General features: G+C 35.6%; 1 protein-coding gene across 2 annotated transcripts in view; it reads left to right on the top strand.

The window, feature by feature from the left end:
• Nucleotides 1–6,220, top strand: part of LOC137627512 (melanopsin-like) — a 248,043-nt gene that overhangs the window by 12,082 nt on the left and 229,741 nt on the right. The window lies entirely within an intron of this gene.

A 6,220-nucleotide genomic window follows, 5' to 3' on the forward strand; every position in this document is an offset into this window, starting at 1 on the left:
GAAAAAGTTTTCTTTTTTACCAAACGCAGAATAAAAAAATTACCAAATATCTCAATTTTGAGTTAAACAGCATGTAAACTAGGAAACTTTACAGTAAGAGTTCCTTTAATGAACTTAGGGCAATCATTTTAACTATGATGATAACCTACCACTATCACCATAAATAACCCCAAAGCAACAATGAGTCAAATCACACCAACACCTATCATGTCCAAATTTATTGGTATTGGATGCATGTGGTTGCCTTCCTTCCCTTTCACGAAATGCCAACATCAACACATTTGCAATGACTCTAGTCTTTCAATTAGTGATGTTACGGTATACACTGTTAAAAATTTCCAATAAAAAAACGGTAAATACCAAGCAACATCTATTCATGGATTTTTATCGTTTTAAAACGGATATATGGACGAGAAGTAGTACTGAAATCGACCCGTAAAAGATGATAACAAACTAAGGTAAATTACGGTCATCTGTATTTTACTGAAATACGGTTGAAAACAGTATATTTTTGGAGACTTTCCGATTATAATTACGGTTTTTTTTTTATAAGTGTACTAAGTCCTTACTTGGATTAAAAACCATCAATCATTGCTATTTAATATTGGCATATCAGCCCCAATGGCTATTAAGAGCCTAGAGACCAACAACGTCCCCACTTGGATTAGTAACCATCAATAAGTGCTATTTAATATTGGCATATCGGCTCCAATGGCTATTAAGAGCCTAGAGACCAACAACGTCCCCACTTGGATTTAGTAACCATCAATAAGTGCTATTTAAATATTGGCATATCGGCTCCAATGGCTATTAAGAGCCTAGAGACCAACAACGTCCCCACTTGGATTAGTAACCATCAATAAGTGCTATTTAATATTGGCATATCGGCTCCAATGGCTATTAAGAGCCTAGAGACCAACAACGTCCCCACTTGGATTAGTAACCATCAATAAGTGCTATTTAATATTGGCATATCGGCTCCAATGGCTATTAAGAGCCTAGAGACCAACAACGTCCCCACTTGGATTAGTAACCATCAATAAGTGCTATTTAATATTGGCATATCGGCTCCAATGGCCATTAAGAGCCTAGAGACCAACAACGTGAGTTTGGGAATCTTGCCAAGGACACGGTTGAGCTACTTGACCGTGGTCAGGGAATTAGAATGGCAGCCGAAAGAGCAACATAGTAAAAGAAGGAGTGACACTTTCATCACAATACCCAATATTAACTTTGTATGTGAAATCTTTTTTTCCAATTACCTTAAGTATAATTTTCAACAAACATAATCGAGATCAGGACGAGAACAGAACAAAGTTTCCGAGAAATGGAAAAGATCTACCCAGTAACAGAAAGAGCAAGCCCCGCCCACTGACCCCATTACCACAAAAATACCTTTTTTATCGGAGAGAGAGAGAGAGAGAGAGAGAGAGAGAGAGAGAGAGAGAGAGAGAGAGAGAGGAGAGAGAGAGATTAACCAGTAGTTAATTTTCCGTTGCTAGTTAGGAAAGCCGAGAGTGAAAATCTAGCATTAAATATCAGTGTACAGACCACTGATTCGAAGGACATGACTAGGGCAAATCTAAAGGGCTTAGTGACGCTCATCGAACCTGACCTACACTAATGCAGTGTCTCAGCTGAAGGGAGAAAGTAAGGCTCCCTGTAGTAGTATTTACATATCCAATTTAAGAGAGAGAGAGAGAGAGAGAGAGAGGAGAGAGAGAGAGAGAGAGAGAGAGAGAGAGAGAGAGACTGTAGCAATACAGAAGAATTAGAAATTATTAGCAGTACTTGCAGATCCGATTTGAGAGAGAGAGAGAGAGAGAGAGAGAGAGAGAGGAGAGAGAGAGAGAGAGAGAGACTGAAGCAGTACAGACGAATTGGAAATTATTAGCAGTACTTGCAGATCAGATTTAAGACTACAAATTGAATATATTGCAGCAATAGCTCTAGTCATCTCTCTTCATCGGCAAAAATTCAAATAACTGAAACAACATAACCCTAAAAACAGAACACTTCACCGACTCCTAGTTCTTTTCATAAATCAGTGATCCATAAGTTTTGTCGTCATTCAATCAAGTCTTCTCTTCTATCATTAAAAATTTTCTTATATATATATATATATATATATATATATATATATATATATATATATATATATATATATATATATATATATATATATATAAAATCTCTAATTATTCTGGGGGTCACTTGTAGACTGTGGTTTGAATGAGGCAGAACTTGATGAATGGGAGTTATGAGAGTGGTGAAAATGGCTAAATAGGAGACCTGACTGATTGCAAACAATTATGTCGGTTGTCATGAAATATATAGTATGCTTATTCTAAAGAGACTAGAGAGAAAGATTGATGAGAAGGTCAGAGATGAACAAGCAGGATATAGAAAATGTAGAAGTTGTACTGACCAGATTTTCATTTTTAGACATGTACAGCAATACTTAGAATATGAATATACACTTTTTATGGCATTTATGGACTATGGAAAAGCCTTTAATAGTGCTCACCGGACAATTTTGTCGAGAGTCCTGCGTTATTATGGAGTTCCTCTTAATTATGTAAATTTAATTAAGTCTGATTATGAGCATAGCAAGTAACAAGTTAATGTTAGTGGAGTCATATCAAATGAATTTCCGGTGAAAAGCGGAGTACTCCATGTGAATGTGTTGTCACTTATCTTGTTTATCTTCCTCATGAATTTTGTAATGGATAGAACAGTTGGAGATGGTGGAGAAGGATTAGACTGGGTGGTAATAGAAAATTAGCAGACCTACAGTATGCTGATGATGCTGTCCTTAGCAGAACATCACAGGATTTACAATGCTTGCTTACCCGAATGCATGAAATATCACAGGAAGTTGGGCTCAAGATAAATAGAAGAAAGACAGAGATGTTGAGAACGGATTATACAATGGAAGATGAAATATCATTAGAAGGAGAAAGGATTAATGAGGTGGAATCATTCAAGTATTCAGGAACTATGACATCAAATACAGGGCCTTTAGAATTTGAGTTTAATGAAAGATTGTAAAAAGCAAATAAAATAATGGCTAAGTTAAATGAAATTTGGAAATCAAACTACCTCACATTGCATATAAAAACCATATATATATATATATATATATATATATATATATATATATATATATATATATATATGTATGTATGTATATATATATATATATATATATATATATATATATATATATATATATATCTCAGTTTAGTGCGCTCGGTGTTAATGCATGGACATGAGTCGTGGTATGACAATGAAACATTCGCCAAAAGATTTAGTAGATTGAGAACAAAGATCTCAGAAGAATATTGGGAGTTCAATGGCAGGCCAGGATTAGAAATGAAACTATAAGAGAGATTACTAGAGTGCCATATGTGGATGAGATAATGATTAGGGGTAGATGGAGATGGTTTGGGTGTGCTCTTCGCACTCCTCAAGAGAGATTACTCAAGCTTAAGTTTAATTGGCGTCCACAAGGCACCAAAGGAGTTGGAAGACCCAGACTTACATGGTTGAGGACTATAAAGCGTGAAGTAGGAGAGGATGAATGATGAAGTATTGAATTAAAAGCTCAAGATAGAAACGACTGGCGAAATCTTGACGAGGCCCTTTGCGTCAATAGGCGTAGGAAAATTATTATTACCAGACATTTTCATTATCATTCAAGTTCTAGTACAAACATTCTCTCTCTCTCTCTCTCTCTCTCTCTCTCTCTCTCTCTCTCTCTCTCTCTCTCTCTCTCTCTCTATCTCTCTCTCCTCTCTCTCTGAAACATTTGTAAACAAAAAACGACTAAAATTATGATTACCAATATTTGCTCTACTAAAAATAATTTATCCTCTCACCATTGCCAATGCTGAATTCCTAATAATAGGATAAATTCACTGAAAAGTGCTGTAAAGAGCTCTCAATATCGATGATAATCACAGTGATTGCCAATATGATCGTTGCAAACTGGTGTGCAGTACTTCAATCCCGATATATACATGAGACATGACACTCATCGTTGCCTATTGAAAAAAAGGTTTTCATCATTTAACACGCATTGAATAAAATTACATTTCCCTCTTTCAACGAATTAAAACCGACTCAAAAGTGAAGTGGTACTTGTGCCAGAGAAGAGAGGCTCAAACATTACCAGCGATGCTGAAGCTTCTTTAATTAATGAAGAGTAAGCAGAGGCAGAAGTAAGACCTGACATTTATCTGTCCGAGGAGGATGTTGCCTTTTCACTGACGCCTGAATAAGATCCTGTAATGGATCCTAATTAGCGACCGCCGTCCTCAAGTGGAAAAAATGTTCATAAAAGACAGTTATTGGAAAATGTAATCGTCTCTATGATATTTCCAGAATGCACTGAGCATCGCTAAAGACTTTCATTGTTTTATACAATGAAAGGGCTTTATTCTTAAATTAATACTTTTGCTATTAAGTATTATTTTGATTCCTTTATCACTTTCGATGGTATGGTAATGATTAATCTTCTAAATATTATTAGAGTAGATATAACCTTTCATTGAAATTAGTAAGTCAGAGGAATATGCTGTTGAATGGGTTAGTACGTATTTATTATAAGATTATGAAAATATAGTATTTTAAGCATGTCAAGAATGATCAAGAGGATGAAGACTTGTTTCATTTAATCATTTTATTTATTCATATGGATTTATTTCTTTATTAGGAAGCACAACTCATACAAACAAGAAAAAGTTAAAAATCCCAAAGACGCGGAAAGTGACGCCAGAGGAAATCCATGTTCCACTTTCTGCAAGCACATTTTGGGGTTGGGTTGCTTGCTCCATGTCTTTCCCTGTTAATGTTCTATGGAAATTGGGTGCCACAGCTCTAGCACTTTCTGGTGGTCACCATTAAAGTAATAACCGGACCCAGGTTTGCTTAACTTGTTAATAAAGAGGTCAGCAGTACAGCAGAGTCTGTGTGAGCGTGGGTATAGAATTATATTGCGTAGGAAAGAAAATTATGCAAGTGGTTGTACTCGTTATACCGAATCTATGTGTATGTATATACAATAATACCCCGTAGGAATGTAAAATCAGCAAGTGTTTCATCTCAGATTACTGAACTTGAGTGTGTGTGCAATCACATAGTGCGGGAACATAAATTTGGCATGTTGCTCTACTCAGAATACCACAAAACTATTCTGAGTATAATGACAAAATCTCTTTTTTTCTGCTAATTCCTCCTTAAACATACAAACTTAGAATAAAGAACAGACATCAATGCTTAAGAAAGTGGTAAATAATGTACAAGCCGGATGCCGAATAACTAAATAAATGATACCCGAATTAAAAGCTAAATAAACCAGTAAGTATCGCTCCGCTGTTTCCCTGTTCTTCTCCTCTTTATTTTTCTTTCCGAAAAATCGAGTCTGAAAAGAGCATCCGGTCCCACAGGCATCTGGCGAATATTACCCAACAAGAGATGCTACTTTTTCCAGATACTCAATTATGCAGAACTCATTACTTTTCAAAGGCTAAAAGAGGCAGTCTTAAGCAAATATTGTTTTACAGCCGTTTTATTTGTTCACGCTGGATTTGAAGGTCTGCTTATTCGCCCGGAAAAACAATCTGTATAATACACACGGTGTCAGCTCGGTTTTACCTGATGGGTGGGTAAATCATCCATTTAGATTTCTGTTCTGTTCTGTTCGACCGATTCATAATTTCCCTTTAATTTTTCCGTTCCCCAAACACCATTTATTCATAAAAAAGACATATTTTACCTTGGAAAATAGGGAATAGGGAAATAAGCCATCGAAGGACAGTCCTCTCATCAGCCTCTATTCAGCCACTATGTATCTCCCCTCCAACGTGCACAGTGTTTTCTCTCAAATGTGAATAGTGTTTTCTCTCCAACATATACCGCAAATAGTGTTGTTCAAACATTGGTGATATTATTGTGTCCAAGTTAAAAGTGTAGTGTGTTAATGCAAGTACATTTTATATGATACATTTTTTGTGACTGGCCTTGTGTAATTTGGTTATAAAGTGAAGTGTATTTATTTTGCTTATCCGTTCGGTAACCTTGTGTGAGCCAAAGGACCTAAAAGTAACAGTTAAGTATAGGTAAGTGTAAATTAGATTCATTTTCTCTAGTTTTAAAGTATCAAAATTTTTCATTAATTGTCAAAATCAAAAATTTTCATAAATTAGTTTTTAGTGAA

Source organism: Palaemon carinicauda, chromosome 35 (genome assembly GCF_036898095.1).
Source record: "Palaemon carinicauda isolate YSFRI2023 chromosome 35, ASM3689809v2, whole genome shotgun sequence".
NCBI classification, from domain to species: Eukaryota; Metazoa; Arthropoda; class Malacostraca; order Decapoda; family Palaemonidae; genus Palaemon; species Palaemon carinicauda.